Source organism: Marmota marmota, unplaced genomic scaffold (assembly GCF_001458135.2).
Source record: "Marmota marmota marmota unplaced genomic scaffold, marMar, whole genome shotgun sequence".
Classification (NCBI taxonomy): domain Eukaryota; kingdom Metazoa; phylum Chordata; class Mammalia; order Rodentia; family Sciuridae; genus Marmota; species Marmota marmota.
Genome location: NW_025999944.1, coordinates 9903668 through 9923977, shown reverse-complemented (window position 1 = coordinate 9923977; position 20310 = coordinate 9903668). Strand labels below are relative to the sequence as shown.

The following is a 20310-nucleotide window of genomic DNA, read 5'->3' as shown; positions in this document are numbered from 1 at the left end:
TATAAGAGACAGTATATATATATATATATATATATATTTGAAATTCTGATGAATTTCAAAGGATTTATATGTTTATTCTGATTTTTCCCAACTTGGAAATTTATTTATCTTAGCAAGAAAATAAAGCTTAAAGATAAATTTCTTTAAAGGCAATATCTACCAGTCAAAGCTCTATTTGAATAATCTCTCTAACCCAAATGAGTCCTGGAAGTTCTGGTACAGAAAAATAAGACTTGAAAATAGAAGTGTTCTGCAACTTGTCACTATTCCAAGAAGACCTTGGATGCCACTAGACATGGTGAGTGGCAGTGTGTCCCCATTTAACTGGGATTTTTAGATATCATCCTAGTGAAAAAGAACATGAAGACTATGATCCAAGTTTTCAGTTGATTTAGAGAAAGCAACAGGTGAACTTTATGAGGGAAAAATCAACAATTCCACATAAAGACTAACTCAAACCTACAAGGTGCATTAGTTATGCTATAAGACGCAGCATAAAAAAATGAACTTGTTACTTATTTCCCCTCCAAGTCCTGACATTTGAAAGAGCCTGAAAGCATCTACCTAAAGCCAACATTTTCTATAGCCTTATATGCGAAGGAAATTGTCTGGCATTAGGAATGATACACATAACCAGTGCTCAGCCTCGTTGATCTGAGTCCTCTCAAATTCAAAGACAGGGCAGGTGGCCAACAGATTTTGGAAGCTTACTTAAATTCTTCAGTCACCTCCCTCCTACCCACAAGTCACAAAGCCTCCATGTTGGGTTTGAAACTACCAACAAACCCAGTCATTTGAGTGTTCAGACCCCTTGACCAGGAACTGGCTTCAAGATGGACCCATGACCCAATCCCAGCCACAGGAGGACAAGTCTTGAACTCCTCTGGGAAGACTGAGACAGAGGTATGCCCACTCTTCAGTTAGATTGAAATTTAGAGGTGTTTTGCCTTTCCCCACTACCTGAAAATGAAGCCAAGGTAAAAATCAAAGCAAAGAGATCTGAGTTCCTGGATCAAGGCATCCCAGAGTCAGATGCCCCTGTATATTTTTATAAGCCACTATATTCCCTGCTTTTCGTGAGCTGTGCTAACAAGAGTCCCAACTCATAGGCTCACTCTGAAAAAAAGTCATTTTAACAGGTACCATTTTGAGGTGCCTCAAAAGATTTCCCAGGTAAAAGTCCTGCTGAGTGGGTGGGCCAGTAGCCAGACTACACCTGAAGGGCAAGCCCTGGCCAGGACACACGAGCCCTGGAGAGGGAAAAAATTCTAAGTTGCACTGGATATAGTACAAAGCTATGACCTATTGATGGTATCTGACCAGCCTCCAATATGAAAACAAAAGTAAGGTTATTTGATTTCATTCTAGGGGACCTTGTCCCCAAACTTACCAGGCTACCAAATTTCTTAGCCCACTCTGATAATAATAAACAGGTATAATTCAAACAACATAGCAGCAGAAAACTACATTCAATTTTTATTAAAATTATCAACTGCTATACATTTAGTTGCTTTGATATTAGCCCTTGCTGGGATTATGTTCATTGGCAGCATTCAGTTTCAGCTTACTTAAGTGCTTCAGTCACCTCCCTCCTACCTATGAGCCATAAAGCCTTCATGTTTGGTTTGAAACTGCCAACAACGAACAGAGCATTAGCCTGCAATCACTGAGCAACTGGAATAATATTTCAAAAGCTTCCCAAATCTGTGGGCCACCTGCTCTGACTTTGAATTTTGAGAGGACTCAGACCAATGAGGCTGAGCACTGACAACTATCACTCTATGCAGCCTGCAGCTTCTGGGGTGTGTTTACGTGGCTCAGTTGTGATTAAATGACACATCAGAAGCACAAACTGGGCCAAACTTAATAGGCTGCTACATTAATAGGCCTGGCTGAAGTGTTTCTTAAAACGACTCCAACTAAAAGCAATACTATCTACAGTGACCAAAGAGAAGAAGCCATGTCTGCCATCCACTAGCCTTGTGAATTGTGAAAGATCACTTGCCTGTTTAGTTTTTTTTTTTGAATCTGTAGAACATGAATCAAATTAAATGATCACCTTCCAGAACTAACATTTGAGAAGTCTTGTAATGTCTAAAGCTGGTCGCTTAAGAGTCATGTGCCTCCCAAGCAAAGTTATTTGGTATTTTGCAATTAGGTTATGAAGCCAGTTAATATTACTCATAGGGCACTTTTGCAAGTCTGTGGTGATTTTCCTATTCGAATGTCAAACTGAGCTAAACTACAGTACACTTTATTTTCTTTTGACAGAGTAAGGCTTAGCTTGGAATCTGAATTAAGAGAAAGCTTAGGGGCTGGGGATGTGGTTCAAGCGGTAGCGCGCTCACCTGGCATGCGCGGGGCGCTGGGTTCGATCTTCAGCACCACGTAAAATAAAATAAAAATGTTGTGTCCACCGAAAACTAAAAAATAAATATTAACAAATTCTCTCTCTCTCTTTAAAAAAGAGAGAGAGAGAGAGAGAGAGAGAGAGAGAGAGAGAAAGCTTAGGCCAGTATTACGCTTGGATTAATATTTATTTTACTAATGTTAGCTAGATCACACAGTGATATTCTATGTCCTCCAGAGAACTGTTTATGCCATTATAAAAATTCTAGTTAACACCACTAAATTCTAGACATAAGACACACTGCTAGTGAACACCATTCACTGCCTATTCAAAAATTCAAAAGAATCAAAAGAAGTGTAACTGAAGTATTCTTGTTGGAAATAAATGTATGGATACTTTGACTTAGCCCCCAGTGTGACTTTTTGCTTTCAGAGTGTATCCTATAATGACTGCTGACAGAAAGCAGCAATAAATAATAAGTCTTAAGACACTGGTTTTAGGCATTTCTTTATTTTTTTAAATTTATGCCAGATTATGAGTTTATTATCTAGATTAACTACAAAGGAGATCTTCTGAAGCAAGATTGATAGCAATACTGACATGACACCAACTATAGACAGCAGGACAGGGAGGTGGGGACTTCAGGTGGACTTATCACTTATCTCCCTAAGGCTCCACCGCTCATCTTTATTTAAGGAATTAATGAGACGTACACTTTCCAGGACTGTTGAAGAGAACAAAGGAGGAAATTGTACAGGTAAACTGGATCACACAGTTCTTGGGCTACTCTACAGAAATGAGCTTCCTTGGCTTTTCTTCTGGCCTGTGCAAAGGCAAAGCACTTCAGAGAAAGTGAATGCAAAAGAAGAATGCAAATCAGCATAGGAATGCAAATCAGCACAAGCAGGAAGAGGACTGCTTTCCTACTGAGCTCACACTCTCTAGTAACTACTGGCATACTGCTGCGGCAAGGACACAACCTTAGCCCATTTTCTGTTGTTCTAACAAAAATATCTGAGACCAGGTAATTTATTAAGAACAGAAGTATTTGGCCCATGGTTCTATAGGCTGAGAAGTCCAAGAACATGGTGCCAGCATCTGCTCAGCGTCTAGGGCCTTCTTGCTGCATCATAACATGACAAAGGGCATTACTGACAAGACAGAGTAGGGGTGTGTGTGTGTGTGTGTGTGTGTGTGTTCTTATAAAGCTACCAATACCATCATAGGGGCCCCACCCCATGACCTCATCTAATTCTGTTAACCTCCCAGAGGCTTCACCTTTAAAAACCCTTGACCTGACTTTGGGGGCTAAGTTCTCAACACATTCACTGTTGGGGATCATTCAAACTACAGCAGCCAGTGAGCCACTGTGACTGCAGAAGGCAAAGCAGGACGACTCTCATCAAAGCACCTCTTGGGCCCCTGAGCACATGCTTGATTCTCCAGTCCCTTATGAAACATTTCATTCTGAGCGTTTTCCAAAAGCGATGATAGAACACTTGCAACATGGCTGATGATTCTGACTTGGTGTCATTGTCCTCTGTTTCTACCTGTGTCCTCACTGGGTAAAAAAGACCTACGGCTGGGCCACACCACTTCCCCATACCTGTGTTAGTTCCCTAAGTGGCACTAGAAAGGCTGCCAATCACACTGAGCTATGGCCCGCCTGGCTTCTCACCACATGACACCAAGGAGCAGAGATTCTAGGGGGTGTTGGGCCATGGGATGGAAGATGAGAAGAACCCACAGCAAAGCCCACTTCTCCAAGAGAATGGCCGGCCAGTCTCCAACGTTCCAAGTCATGAGTTGTGTCCACAAAGCTGAGTCCAGTCCAGGGTGGCCTGCTTGGAGGAGCCCCTCAGCAGTGGTCTCCCTCCTGACCACTTCTTTACACCTGCCAGCAGCCTGCCAAGTCCAGACCTGCCAGGGATAGTGTGAAAACCCAGGCTGGAAAGAGCAGGATGGGGCCCAGGGAGCAGAGGACCTTAGTTTCTTTCAACACGAAACAAATCCCCTAGGAAACAGGCAAAATGGAGACACCTATGGTAGCCATATAGAAAAGAAAGAGAGCTTAGAAGCCTCTTCAGATACAGAGATTCTCAGCCTCTAGAACATATATGGGCACCTGCGGTGCTTTTCCAAGATGTAGGTAACTGGCATCACCCTGGCCATACAGAACAGAGACTTTGGGGAGGAGTCTGGGCATCTGTAGCTGTTGACAGATCCCAATGAAAGGGAGGGAAACACAGGCTTAGTCCACTGGCTTAGCAAAGTACAGATCAACTGGGCAATCAGGTTTTCCCAAAAGGCACTGTGGGCAGCTTCTCAAAGGCTAGTGGGTGGAACGCTGTTCTTAAGAAAGCCGAGAAACGTCATGTTGGAAAAGGACCATGTGGAGATGAAAGCTGGGAACCCCAAGGTTAAAGAGAACATGTACCCTTACTTTAGAACTCCCACACCCTACCCAGGCCACTTGCCACAAGAAGGGAATTCATTATACAACATTTTCCAAACTTATTTGATCAGAAAAGTCTCCTGGAAAACATCTTACAGCACCAGTTATGTCTGGAACACACTTTAGGAGATGTGGTCTAATATAATTGTCCTTCATTCACCATCTCTAGTTTCCTGGAAGGACAGCATGGTAAAAATCATCATAAAAGCATGATGCGTTCTTGCCCCACGTGTTTTCCTGACTCCTCACTGCTGGAGTCCAAGGAAGAGCAATTGTTGAAAACCAACTTCCCCTGTGGACTAGATTGGAGTCAGGTAATGAGGACCCACTTTCCACATCTCCCCACTTGGGAAGTTAAAGTTACCCCAGACGACTCCGCACTTTCCTAACACAGCCCTCCTACAAACAAGGAGTAAGTAACAACAACCGAGTTGTTGGTGAAGATGAAACTGTGTACACATGAGTCAATTTCTTGGAATAAAGTGGCAGACAGCAGTACTGAACCCCCACAGGTACCTTCTTATGTAAAGATGATGTCACAGAAGCTCTGTATGCCATTGCTGTACTATTGAATGGTAAGGGCATTCATGGCCCGGTATTCCAACAGAGTGTTCAAGGGACCCTGAGCTCATACTATGTCCCATATTTCCCCCCATCCCTCCCCACTTTGGGAAGTCAGATTTTAAAACAGTCAACCATGTGATAAGCTTCTAGCTATGAGGGGCTTTATATTTGTACTCCCTTTGGGACCAGCATCACAAATATCTAACAATATCAAAAATGCCTTGGGCAGGTTATTCGATTAATGATGACAAAACTACTAATAACATAGTAATACTCTCATACCATATTCTATCTAATGGGAACTCATCGCAGATGTTAATATTTCCATAGATTATTATTTGGTTCTTATGAACTAATAAAATAAAAGTTCATGTAAGCAAACTTAGATTTCAGTAATCGTTTTAAGTCAGCTTTTCGGCTGCTGTGACTAAATGATGTAATCAGCTCAATTGTAGAGGAGAGAAAGTTTATTTGGGGCTCACAGTTTCAGAGGTCTCAATCCACAGACAGCAAGCTCTCTTCCTTGGGGCTTGAGGTGAGGCTGAACATCATGGCCCAAGAGTGTGGCAGAGGGAAGCAGCTCACATGATGATCAGCAAGCAGAGAGAGAAAGATCTCCAATTGCCAGACACAGAATATATACTTCAAAGCCATGCCCCCAATGCCCACCTCCTCCAGCCACACCCCACCTGCCTCCAGTTCCCACCCAGTTAATCCCATCAGAGGATTAATTCACTGATTGGGGTAAGACTCTCCCCATCCAATCATTTCTCCTCTAAACCTTGCATTGCATTGTCTCACACGTGAGCTTTTGGAGGACACCTCACATCCAAACCATTAGTAATTTATGTCTTAAAAGAACACTGATTGCCTAAATGTGAATGTTTTGCATAAAATTACGCATGGATTAAAGCGTGCCCAGGCACTCGGTTGACAAACATGCTGAATGTTTCTGAGACACCAGGAAGTGCACAAGGAGTTGGAAATAAAGCAATGAACAGAGATAAAATCCCTGCCCTCATGAAACGTCATTCTAGGCCTGGGAATCCACATACCTGACACTTGTCATTTCAGTTTTCTTGTGGGGCTTCATCACTGTTTGAACTCCTCTATCCCTAAGATCACAAGAATAATGAGCTGCTAAACCTCAAAGCACGTTAGCAGTCCTGTGACATGAGTTCCAGAGAGGTGGGCAGGGAACTTGGGTCCCAGCAGTACTTGTCCATGTGGCCTTAGATGATCACTTTACATTTCTGAGCTTAATTTTCCTCTTTTATTAAACAAGGACTGAATTAGAGTCTCGCCCAATCGACAGAGTTAGAGGGCTCTGGGAACACACGGCGGAAGGAGGACATTCTGGTTGGTGGAACAACTGAGTGGGCCAGGAATGCTGGACATCCTGCCTGTCACGGGATCAGCCTAGCCCAGGGTCATGGTGACCTTGAGAGCCAGGATCTGCTGATACTCCGTTTGGGGCCTTTTCTGGACATTCTGCCATTCCGTGCTTTCAAGGATTGCCTGGGTGCTATGCAACCTGTTTGCTGTTCATTTGCTCGGGCTTACGAGTGCCTGAGGTGGAAAAGCAATCCACCAAGATCCTCGCTGAGGACATTCCACTGAGTGCAGACTGTAGCTCCTAGTTATCACTCTACAGCTACCAAAATTTTCAACTATCCTGATTCCTTTTAGGAAAGTTTTTTTTTTTTTTTTTTTTTTTGTAGCTGAAACTCAAATCAATAAAATTAAAATTATCATGTCAATCAGATCTAATTTCTGCTAGGATCTAGCTATTTTGCACAGCTATTGTGTCTTGTTACAAAGAGAAGGAAACCTGATTACAATCCTAGTTTTCACAAGATTTATAGCATTCTTCCAAAGCCTGAGGTGGATAATGCTAAAATATTTTATAAACAAATCATTAATCTAGAAAAAATAGGCAGCTTGTGGAGAAAATAACAGGCGAACCAAATCAAAAAGGTTAAGTAAGAAAGTCAACACATAAACAATGTAGTTCAATGGCAATTCTTTTCTTCCCTGGTAAACAGGATGAAATACTGTATTAAAAGACACTAGTCAGGAGTCAGGCCTCTCTAGCTGACACACAGCATATGTGAAAGGACTTTTTACCTTCTGCTGGTTAGGTCAAAAATCATCCTCTTATCTCTACAATAGATAATACTATTGGTTACTTCGGCTGCCTGCCCCTTTGTGGTAGTGTTATTATATCTCCTACAGTCATTTGACCCCAACCTGCCCCTAAGATACATATTTGGGTGACTGAAGACAACAGAAAGATGCTAAAACATGCCCAGAAAGATTCTTTTGCCTAAATCAATAGTTCTCAAACTATGCACTGAAGAACCCTGTGGTACCTAAAGGGTGTTCCAGGACATTTCAAATTGTCAAACAAATTTGAAATGGACATCTGCTGCAAACTACTAGGTCAAAGGAGTTCACACTTCCCTCATTAGATGGTGCAACATTTCTCCTGATGTATCACAGCTTTGCAAAACTGCTTTTTCAGCAGTTGCTGTAATAAAAGGCAATTAATCGTGACACAAAATGGGGTGGTGGGGTCCAATTTGATTTCAAGGTTTGCAAGGCTGTGCTGAGCCCAAGAGATGCAGACATATCATTACTCAACTACTGTGGTTACAAAGAATGAGGTAAAACTATTGTTTTCCTTTCACTTTATAGTATTATTATTTTTTTTCAAATAGCTATGAAGTTGTTAGGACAGAAATAATCAAGCTGCCAAACCTAACTACTTAATTTTAAAAACTGTTAGCTGTTTCTTTGGGTCAAGGGAGTGCTACAAAAAAATTAATGAGATACTAATGGCACCATGAACTAAAAACACTGAAGAACCTCTGACCTACATCTCTTGGTCAGTCTCCAAAACAAAGCAAAATAATAGGAAGGTTTCTTTTTGAAAGAGCTGACATTTGGAAAAAAAGAGACCCCTTCCTAGACTCACCCTCGTGGAGTCACAGTGGCAGCAACAGCTGCAGACCCTGCAACCAGCAGAAGGGTCAGGACCACCAGGTGAGCTGCACCAGGAAGGTCTGCTGCTACTTTTGTTTCGGGGGGACTCAAGGGTGGAAGAAGAACAACTGGCGTGTACACTAAACACTGCTTAAAAGCTAGGGGTACATATTCAGACACTAGATTGCATGTTTTCATTATGAACTTCAAAGGGTGGGCTCTTCAGAATTAATCACCAGGATACGAAACATAGCGTTCTGGAAAACATCAGTGATGGCTACTTTCGCTCCCTGTTAGTCGCTTATTCATGCATCTTCAATTTGTCTACCTGAAGCTCTCATCACAGAGTAAGATTAGGTGGCAGACTCCCTCTGAGCTGACTTTCCAGCTATACAGAAGATACTTTAAGAAGGCTAATTGCACAGTGGGCTCATAATTGACTGACAGGTATCAAAAAGGAAGGGAGAAGAATAAAAGCAACTTCTTATTAGTTTAAGGAAAACAATAATAACAGTGAAGAAATCAAACATCACTTTGTGTCACCATAACAAGGGACAGATGGACACCAGGTGCTCTAGAGGTGATACTCTGATAAGCACACATCCATCCCCACTCAGGCAGACTTCATGCCAGAAATGTATAACCTGCATCCAATCAAGAAAATTACTCCTCCAACCCAAAATAAAAGATTCTTTTTTTTTTTGAGATTTAAATGTGAGTTTTATTTGAATGGAATTTTTGCCATTTTTACTTCCAAGTAGCATTTGATAATAAACCATATTTATTTTTATGCATTGATTCATTTTTTTAATTTTTATTGTTGGTTGTGCAAAACATTATATAGTTATTGATATATCATATTTCATACTTTGATTCAAGTGGGTTATGAACTCCCATTTTTACCCCGTATACAGATTGCAGAATCACATCAGTTACACATCCATTGATTTACATATTGCCATACTAGTGTCTGTTGTATTCTAAAAAATACATTTTTTAGTTGTTGATGGACCTTTATTTTATTCATTTATTTATATGTGGTGCTGAGAATCAAACCCAGAGCCTCACATAGGTGAGGCAAGCACTCTACCACTGAGCCACAACCCCAGCCAAAGGATCCTTTTTTTTTTTTTTAAGTTGTAGGTGGACACAATGCCTTTATTTTCACTTATTCATTTTTGTGTGGTGCTGAGGATCAAACCCAGTGCCTCACCCATGCTAGACGAGCGCTCTACCACTGATCCACAACCCAGCCCCCAGGGATACTTTTTAAAAGAATAGAAGCTTATATTCTTCAAACACATCTTTTTCATGAAAGATAAAGAAAGGCTATGAAAATGTTCAGATTAAAGGAATAAAGAGACATAGTAACTAAATACAGTACCTCATTCTGGTGCTGGAGGGAAAATGCTATAAAGGTCATTATGAAATAAATTTATAAGACAAGAATATATACAAGAATATATAAGGTAAAATTAAATAGATGCTAAATTTACTGATGTTGATATCTGCACTGTTGTTAGTACATGAGAATATCTTCATGTTTAAGAAATACACACTAAATTTATGATGTATGAACCTGTTCTCAAATAGTTCAGAAAAAATATTATGATATATATTTTTGTATGTGTGTATAAATAGTGTATGTACACATATATATGCATATACACACACACACATATTTTAGAGAGAAAGGGTCAAAGGGAGAAAGAAAGAGCATAAATAAAAAACAAATATTGCAAAACATTAACAATAGGTCAATCTGGGTCAAGGGTGTATGAGTGTTCTTTGCACTATTCTTATTTTTTGCAACTTTCTAATACTTTGACAATATTTCCAAAAAAAAATCAAAAAATAAAATCCTATACAGATGCAAGAAGCCAAGTGCTTAAGTAAACTGGATATTTGCACCACAGATCAAGAAGGTATGTGTCAGAAATACAAGGTCTGGTGACAGGAAGTTCACTACAAATTCACTGTGTGAAGGAACCTTAGGCCTCCGCCTGTGGCAGGTGCTACAGTACAGGACACATAGCAAAGAGGACTGAGGATGTCAAGCAAGAAACAAAGAAGCTAAAAGGAGCCCTGACTGCAGAGGTGTGCCACCTGGGAGTGACATGTTGGCGTCACTGTGTGGCACTCCTGTGGGAGCTGACCACAACACAGAGCTTCCCCAGAGATTTTGTTCTGCAGGTGTGGAGTAGAGCTTGGGGACCCTGACTGTTACGCCAGTGTCCTGCTGCAGGTTGATCCAAAGACCACACTGTGGGCTGCACCTCCCAGCTGACCCTTCCGGTGCTGGGAACCTCCAGCCCCCAGAGCCATACTTTAAGGACAATGGTTTGTTCTTTTAAAGGAGGCTGCAGATTTCTCTACAGGGTATGAATAAGGAGAATAGTTTTCATCTTAAATCAAATGAGCTAGAGACTCACCCCAGAGAAAAAGGACGCCTGGCATCAAAGGGTGTCTGCGGCTCCTCCCATCAGCCTCCCTAATTACTCCACACCCTTCTAGACTTTGGCTCAAGCATCACTCTGGGGGCTAGTTCCTGTACTCCTTCCCTCTAGGAGGGGCCAGAAGCCCCTCTTCCTGCTCCCAAGTCCCTCTTCCTCATGCCTGTTCTCCACCTTGTGCCCAAGATGTCAGTTTCTTCCCTGTTTCTCCCTCCAGGCTGCTCCTTGAAGAAAAGGATTGTGTCATCCCTGCCTGAATCTCCAGCATCTAGAACAAGATCTGCTCATGGTTGATATCCAAACCATGGTTTGTTGTTTAATCAATTAACCCACTAAGAAGCAATTGCAGTTTTCAATTATGTACCCTGGTAAAGGAAAAGGGAGGAAGGAGTTATCAAATATATATATTTTTTCCACTTTAGAGAAGTGCAAGAGTGTATGTCATGTTGTATGTATTGTATTGATAATGACTTACTGAATACCTACTACGTGCCAGGTACTTCATAATCATTCATTTCAATCCTTACAACTTTAAAAGGTAACTTCCACTTCCTTTTCCAGTGGGAGAAACTGAAAGGCAAGGGGTTGATAACATGAGCTGGCTCACAGAACTGATAGGGGTGTGGCTGAGGTTTCTAGAGCCTTTGTCAAGCCAATGCCTCTCGGCTGGGAGAGCTCTGCCATAACCACACCACCAAGATGCCCAACAACTAGAGGGGAAAAGGGCTATAGGCACCACATGTGCCCCTAAACTAAAGTAGAAATTCCTAGATGACAGCATGGTCTGCCACCAAGGGAGGAAACTGCATGGGTACATCTCATGAAGACACTGACAGTGCAGACTCACTGGTATCTATGGATTTCTGTTTCTGTTCCCCAAACCGACATGAAACAATTTGATAAGGGAACTAGAAGTGTAACCAACAGGATAACCAAGAGTTACTTCTTTTTTTTTTTTTTCTGATGCACTTTTTACTCTCTCAACATGAATTGTTTTCATTCATTCGTGTACATTTTTATCTCCAGTTTCTCCCATGATTTATTTGGGGGAAAAAAATGAGAGCCTTCCCTTGAGAGGGAAGGCAGACCTGAAGCCAAAGAGGTAAGAAGAACAGACACTGTGGACTGACAGCTCAAGTGGACTGAAGGCTCCAAGCATTTCGCCACCTCCCTTATCAGAAGGAGGTTCTGCTCCCTACCCACACCCTTATCACCTACTTACTGAACATTTGTTGAGTACCTACTGTGTGCCAGACATCATGCTAGGCACTGAGGATGTAAATGGCTGTACCCAACGGGAGCCAGTACACTGAGAAATCCCAGCAGATGGGAAAGAAAAGCAAGAAAACCAAAAGGCCACAGCATCACTGCTAAGTGCCACAAAAGGGGCAAATTAGCCCAGAAAGTCAGCCCAGGGAAAGGGTTCAGGAAGAAGGGCTTCCAAAGCCTGTCTTTGAGAATAAGTAGCAACTGGTCTAGCCAATAGGCTGGAAAAGACAACCCAGGGAGAGGTCACAGCAAAGCTATCAGCTAAAGGGAGAGGGGAGCGGTGTTAGGGAACTGTGCAGATTTCATGTAGCTGAACAGCAGAGTAGGGAAGTGGGAGGGTGAGTAGCCTTCAAGGTCACCCTGGAGGAGATTCTGATCAGGGAGTGGATGAGCACAGATGCAGTCTTTAAAGGCCATTGTGATGGTGGGGTAGAGGAAGGTGACTGCAGGAAGATTGAGTTCAGGAGAGCATTGTAGAGTCCAAGTGCAAAGTGATGTTAGGGCCTGAACCAACCAGAGATGGTAGCAAAGCAGAAGAGACAAATGGAAAGTAGAAGACAGCACTTGGCAACAGGCTAGGTAAGCATGGTGAATGAAATAAAAAGGGATGTTGAGGACACATCTGGACTTCTGGCTTGTAGATCTAGGTGGGAAGGAAAGTAAGAAACCAGGCAGAGATGTAATGAGTCAGGGACACGTGGTAAACGTGACCCAGAGTCCACAGTTCAGAGAAGTAGTGTGAGCTGGGGGTACAGTAAGCACTTAAGGGATCAGAGTTCACTACTTTGACTAAAAGAAACTATGTAGATGAAATAGATGAGAACAGTCTTGAAGCGCTAGAGAACATCTATAAAGGAGACTACACAGAATAGCCAGAGAAGTAGGAGGAGAACTGCTAAAGGAGCTTATTATCACATTATATAAATAAGCCAAAAAATTGACAGTTTCAAGGACAATGGTCAAGGTGTCAAGCATTGAAGAGGTTGGGGAACACCTAAGATGCATAATCTGTACATCAATCTCAGCTGCTATAGACAAACACCTGAGCCAAAGTACTTGTAGGCACAGGTTTACTTAGTCCAGAGTTCTGGAATTTCAAGGGATGGTGCCAGCATCAGTTCAGATCTGGTGAGGATCTCATGGAGGATGGCACCAGGCAGGAGCACATGCAAGAGGGAGAGATCATACTGCCTCACAGGAAGCCAAAGGGGCCAGAGCATGGCCAACCAAGAACTAATCAAGGAGTCCAAGAAGGATCACTTTAGTTCCTTCCCAAGACACGCCCCCAATGACCTAAAAGCCTCCCCTTAGGTCCCACCTCTTAAAGGTTCCATCGCCTCCAAACATCGCCACATCAAAGACAGAGCTTCCAACACATGAAACTCTGGTGGACAAAGCCATCCAAACCATAGCAATCTGATACCAAATCTAAGTACTCAAAAAATTAGTTAACATGCCTTGAGTCAAATTATGATGAGATGAACAAAAACACTGAGACTGAAACACACAACAAGGACTTTAGGGGAAAAAAAGGTAAATGACCATATAACATAAAAATAACCAAAAGGCCCACATTAACCTAGCAAATCTATACCTAGATATACTCCTCATTTTAATGTAACTAAATTGGGACAGATGTGAATTTTCCAAAGCTATAGGTAAGAGTTTTAATTTGCCTTCCTAAAGAAAAAGTCATCATAAAAATCAAATGTTATAAATCATGTGATGGTATTTAATTTTTACTTAATTTTTTTCTCCACCCATCAAGACCTCTACTCCTTGGCATATAACCTGTACATTGAGACATGGTTGGCTATTCACATGTTTTCTAAAGTTAGAAAACACATTTGATGATTCCAATATCCCTGGCTGCAAATTTTTATTCTATCTGAGATTTTAATTTTCCAGCTTTCCCATCAATTCTGTGGAAAATACTTCTAATAATTCCTTTTCTGCATAAGTTAGACTAGTTGATTTTTGTTTCTTGCAACCAAGAATGCTAAATGACATTTTATTTTGCCAAGAAATATAATTTAAAGCAATCATTAATGTAATTAACAAACCATCCTAAAAGAAATTTTAAATTTCAATAAATAAGAAAAAAAGCCAGAACCTTAAGGTACAGTTATTCTTTGAAAGGGAACATCAGCTCTTTGAAAACAACACCCTATTTTTCTCACTTGTCTGTGGATGACTGAGACCTTCACCTGAGCCTGGGTTCTAATCCAGTAACTAGAACATGGCAACCACATGGTGCATTTAACACTTGTAAGCCTTGGTATGTTTGCTGAATTGAAAATATGTAGCACTATATTGAAACATTTAGGTGTAAACATTAAGTCCTATTTCTGATTACTGAATATTTTTAAAGAAATTCAGAAAAAGATATAAAGTATCAGCTTGGATTAGATATTTGCCCAGTAGAAGAGATGAGTTTAATTTTTCTCAGGGAGGCTTGCCAACATGATTGTGTTAGTAAAAATGTTTATAAACCTAAGTAACATTTTTATAAACCAGCAGTACATTTGCAGCAGGTACGTTTCCTCTGCCCGCCCTCCCACTCTGTTCACCGCATGCTCAGCCCAGACCTTCCTCCCTCAGGACCTTCTTTCGGCTCCCAGCTCACCTGTCCCTGCCTAGTCCAATTCCAGTTTCATTGTAAATTCTTCAGAAAGATAACAACTGTGGGTCAGAACCTTTGAGTAGAAAGAGAACCTAAAAAGTCAGCTGAACATTTTGAAACTGCACTCTTTCACACATTAGAGGGTTGTACACTTTTAGAGTCATGGTTTTCCATCAGAGAGGTCTATGAGGGTAATGAAGGGGGAGAAAAACAAAAAAGACGACAGTTGATGGCTTCCATGAGCAATCCAATCAAACTCGGGAGTTTGCCAGGCCCTCGGCTTGTGACAGAACAAAGATTTCTGCTCTTAATCATGAAAGTAATTTTTAAAGTGTCATACAAGTATTTCTGGATGAGCAATAAGATCCTATTATCTTTTTTGGAGGAAAAAAAAAACAGTTAGGAAATGAGTAATTCTGAATCAGGTTTTAACTGCCAAAATAGGCAACAATAAGAAAAGGTATAACCAAGGTCTAAAATTAAATTCCAAAGATCTTACCAATATAAATACAGTTTATTTTTATACATAATACATTTAAATTTAAAAACAGATTTATTTGTTTTTCAAATAAAAAGTGATATTTAAAAATATCTGAGCAAAGGAGAAATGGAGCTCAAAGAATAAAAAGTCCCCAAATCAAAGAAATTCTTTTCAACTTTTTTCTCATTTTAAAGGATAATAATGATCCTTATAAAAGCAAGCACTTTGACTTTATATTTAATTGTGGTAAAACATATAAAACATAAAATTTACCATCTTGGCCATTTTTAAGTATACAGTTCAAAAAATTTACCATCTGAATAATTATAATTCACGGTCCACAGTTCAGTAATCCTAAATACATTCACTATTGTGCAACCAATTTCCAGAACATTTTCATCTTGCTAAACTGAAATTCTTTATCCAACCAACAAATCCACCATTCTCCCCACTCTTGTTCTCCTACCCTATGCTACTTTGTCTCCATAAGTATGACCACTCTAGGTCCCACATGTAAGTGGAAACACAGAATTTTTCCTTTTGTGATTGCTTATTTCACTTAACACAATGTCCTCAAGGTTCACCTACATCGTAGCATGTATCAGAATTTCCTTGCTTTTTAATGTTGAATAATATCCCACTGTATGGATAGACCTGTTGTGTCGATCCATTCATTTGAAAATGGTCTCTGGGGTTGCTTCCACCTTCTTTGACTTACTTCCAAAATTTTTATTTAACTAAGCAGGTGTGGCTTGCCAGTGTCAGATTGGCTGGGTTCAAATCCCTCACCTCCACTGTGGCCCAGAAAACACAAGGTTAAAGAGAACAAAGGAGGCAGAGGCAGAGGAAAGGCAGGGACAGAAAATGGGGATGCTGGTATTGCCAGGTGATGAGGAGGGTTTCAGAAACCAAGAGCTCAATCCAGCACTTGTCAGAGAATTCGACTATGGACGGACAAGTGCTTCGTGCTAAAAATTCAGAGACCATGTCTCCTTTGGGGACAATGATGGTCAAAGGCTATCTACAGGTAAATAATTGCAGACAACGGGAGAAGATAAGGCAACAGAGGGGCACAAGGGACCAGCCTAGCACAGGTTGTGGCTCAGGAGAGATGCCCACCTTGGCCCCTGCAGCCCCAGCCTGAGCTGAGTCCCAGGGAAGGAAGGAGAGGTTGAGTGAGGGTAAGGAGAGAGGGAGGCCCTGGATAGGGAAGGCTGAAGCGGAGGCTAGAAGACAAAAATGAACTCAACTTACTCAGACAAAAGTATGAAAAATGTATCTCAATAAGCAGAGCCCTAAACCCGATTAGGAAAGACAAGAAACAAGACCTAATTAAGTATCTATCAATCAATACGAAGAAATGAAAACCTGCCAGAAAGCACACAGAGAAAATACCCATTCTGGTGCCAACACGATCCTCCTGGGGTCGCCTCCACTGCAGAAAACAAACCCGTGGCTCAGGAGTATAAATTAGAATTGAGGCGGTCAAAGCCGACACTCATTAAAAGCTTACAGACTTTATGTCGCACCTCATTCCATCAAATGAAAATATCTTAAAAGTTGAAAACATGTCCAAAAGACGTCCACTTCATAAAAAACAAGCTGCTCTGTTTAATTCTTTGGCTTTTCAAATATAAGCAACTTGCCAAAGAGACTACATTATATTTTTCTATTAGTATAGGCATGCCGTGGCTTTAGGACAGGGACAACTTCTGAGAAATGCATCGTTAGGTGATATCATTCCTGTCCAAATATCACAGACTGCACTTATACAAACCGAGAAGCTATGACGTCACTAGGTGATATAATCTTATGGGACCACCATCATCGTTAATGAAAACATCGTCAAATCGCATATGGCTGTATGCGCTTATAACACCTGTTTGGTTCCCCCCAAAGATTGGATCAGCTACATTTTATGTTATGTGGTAGTCATGTTTCATGAGCTTGTAGAACTGCAAGGACCTACAAGGTTATGTGTCCACAAACAAATCTCTACTTCCCAGACGCTACTGGAGGAGCTGGACCACCAAAATGAAAAAGAAGGTCTGCCTGCTGCTCCAGGATGTGTTCAGAAGGCCACCCTGCAAACAGTAGTGACAATGTGATGGCCTGAGCCATGCAGAAGAAACCAGAAGGGGCTGGGGGATATAATAAGAGGCAGCACCTTCAGAAATGAGAGGCACCCCTTTATTCACTGCTCCATTGTTCATCCATCCATCTCCCCATTCATTCCTTTACTTGGCACTTCTCAGGAGCCAGGGGCAGGTTCTCAGGGCTAAGCAGCATCTATGAAGCAACGCCTGCTTCACTCTGGGGATTGCTATGGAGGTGAGTTCAAAAGACAAGTTCTGTGGGGAGCCGGAAGGAGAAAGTATTTCAGGTAGCAAGAAGAATATGGAGACCAACAGAGCTCCATGCAGTCTCAGTGAGTTAGGGAGGAGCAGGAAGGGAAGGGATCATAAGGTAGGGAGATCAGAGCAAGTGAGACCAGAAGTACGGGGAACCGGGTACAGTCCTGAGACAGAAGCATATCTCTCCCTTGACAGGAGGAAGGGAACTAAGGATGTGGGAATGTGGATACCTTTCAAGATAGAGAGAAGAAGGAAACACATTAAGGAGCTGTCACAAGTTACCGAATGAAGATTAACAATAAGGTGAATAGCAATTCACTGAGTAGCAACCATGCTGATACAGTCTCTCTAAAGTATGTGTGCAGGACAGGAAGATACCCCTACTGCAACACTGTTGAGGCCTAGTGCTAGCAAATATTTGAATCAAGCAATGAACTCCTCTTGCTTGGGATTCCATGGTTACCAAACCCGTGCCAGTGTGGTACATCGGTCTACCAGAGGGAGAACACAATCACTCACTAGGTTTTCAGTTTACACTTTGATTTCTTGCAGGTCTGGGGGAGGTACACTGCTGAAGAATGTTCGAGACTGGAGTCCATAAAAGTGAGGTGCAGTCCCAGGGAAAAGGATCCCTTTCCAAGCTCGCAATGCCCTGGAGTTTTGGCTCCCTGGCAATGTCTCCTGTCTCTGTACTAGGATTCAAAAAGCCTTATGACTATCGCTCAAATTCAGCCTACGCTGTACAGCCTTGCCTTTCTTCTACCAAATATTGCCCTGTCCTGCTAATCTAAACCTTAACTTCAGACCATAAATATGCTGTAGCTTTGCCTTTTCCCAAGTAGACCTCAATCAGCCCTTGGCTGCTTCTCTAAGTTTACTTTGACTCTTTTCTAATATTATCTCAAGGTTTGGACAATTATGATCTCTAATGACATTGTGCTCTTTTACACCTTCCAAGTCATTCTCAAAAACATTAAACTTCACAAGATCCAAGAAGAGAACAAACAATTCCACATGCCCCTTGAATCACTTATGCCTCTTGGTCAGTTGACTTGCTACTCAGAAAAGAATTTGTGAAGAACCATTCAGCTATTTTTCCTTATATTTTAACTTTTGGTTACAGTTATTTATATTTTCTCTATTATTAGTAACTCAAAAGCCATCCCCCTTAAAATTGCACACCCTGTCATTTTAGTGGAAGGCATTTCATTAATGCCAAACCAAATGATTTGACTTCTACTCTTTTCTCTTTCTCAGGATAGCAAAACACACAGGACCATGAATAAAAACTCTACAGACATTTGTTCAACGAAGAAGGAAGACAAAGGACACTTTTTGTAGGTATGTGTATGCAGAACACAGCTTGCCTATTTTCATTTTTATGTCTACTGAATTATTTCTAGAGAAAATGAAAAAAAAAAAAGTATTGTGCTGCTAAAGTTGAGAACCATCTATACAACTTCCCAATTCAGACTGTTGCATTTCAACACTAATGATGTCCCAAAGGTGTTGGTTTTGTTTTCGTTTTTAAGTTTAGTCCTGCCAGATGCAATAAAATACCTTATTGCAAAAAAAATACTCTCAAAATTATTAGTTATGAGAGCAGAATTGAAACAATGTTCCAGAAATTTACATTTGTCTTCAGCCAAAAACTCACCATATAACCCATTAGGGGGCTCTTCTCAAAGAGTTCCAGCAAGTATGCCCCTGAGATATTGTAAGTTAGAAAAAAAAAGATCACTCTTCAATTTCCTAAACGACTTTCTTTAAATCATTATTTTGTAGCATGGTCAAAATTATGATACCCATATGATTGTAGGTAGGGTAAATATTTTAGAAAGTTTAATACTCTGTCCCAACTTCTAAAAGGAGGGGAAAAATTCTGCTTAAGTGAACTTTAAAAAAAGAAGAATTATGTAGCTCTTCTAGCTATGTTATTGACTTGCCAGTCTGAGATGAATAACAAAAAAAGTTGGGTAAGTTAAATGTAGATTATATCCTTTAAAAAGTGAATTAAAGGATTCAAAGTAAAGTAATTGTGCTACTTGGAAAAAGAAATATTTTGAAATAATGTCTTGCCATTAATCAAGTTATTGAAAATAAATGAAATTTAACACATTTCAAACATATCCAGAATGCTGAATACAACTCTGACCAAACATAGCTTTGCTTTTTAATTCATCTATGTTAAATAGACTCACTTACCTGGAACTATAAGAAAAGGTTAGGATCTACATTATTCCTCCCCTGGGTAAAAATCACTTAGACTTCTCTCCTTGAAATGCAAAAGAGCCTATAAATAAATAAAAAATAAATAAGAAAAGGAGGTAACCCCTGTAAATTTCCATGTCTTAAATTCAGATGCAATTACAAAATGGTAAAATACTACAGGATTTTGTACACAAAACTCAATTCATCTGAAAGTATTACTCCAAAAAGCAGGATGATATTCCCCACCCCACCCCCCCATTTTAATGAGTACAATTCGAATTATTTGTTTTAAAATAAAAACAATCAAGGTTTCAAGAAGTGGAAGCCATGCAGAAGATGATGTTAGTCAAAGCAGAGCATTTTCACGTGAAAAACAACCAACAAAAATAGCTAACCTTGCCAAGGAAGAGCCGCGCACAGCCGCCAAGGTGCTGCTCCCGACTCGCACATCTGCTTCTGGTGCTGTGACAGCGCTGGAGTCGCGCTCGGGCTCCCAGGTAGGGGTCCGGAGTGAAAGTGCTGCCCCCCTCTGCAAGGACCGCGTTCAGCGCCGCCACTTAAAAAA

The 20310-nt window shown here is 41.0% G+C and overlaps 1 protein-coding gene across 1 annotated transcript in view; it reads right to left on the bottom strand.

Moving 5' to 3' along the window:
- The window catches only part of Csgalnact1 (chondroitin sulfate N-acetylgalactosaminyltransferase 1), a 176792-nt gene that overhangs the window by 155058 nt on the left and 1424 nt on the right, over positions 1–20310 (bottom strand). Inside the window, exons 2-3 of the mRNA XM_015499536.2 lie at positions 20141–20301; positions 19740–19827 (exon numbers count right to left, since the gene is read on the bottom strand). The gene's annotated coding sequence lies outside the window, so the exon portion shown is untranslated. The remainder of the gene's footprint in view (positions 1–19739; positions 19828–20140; positions 20302–20310) is intronic.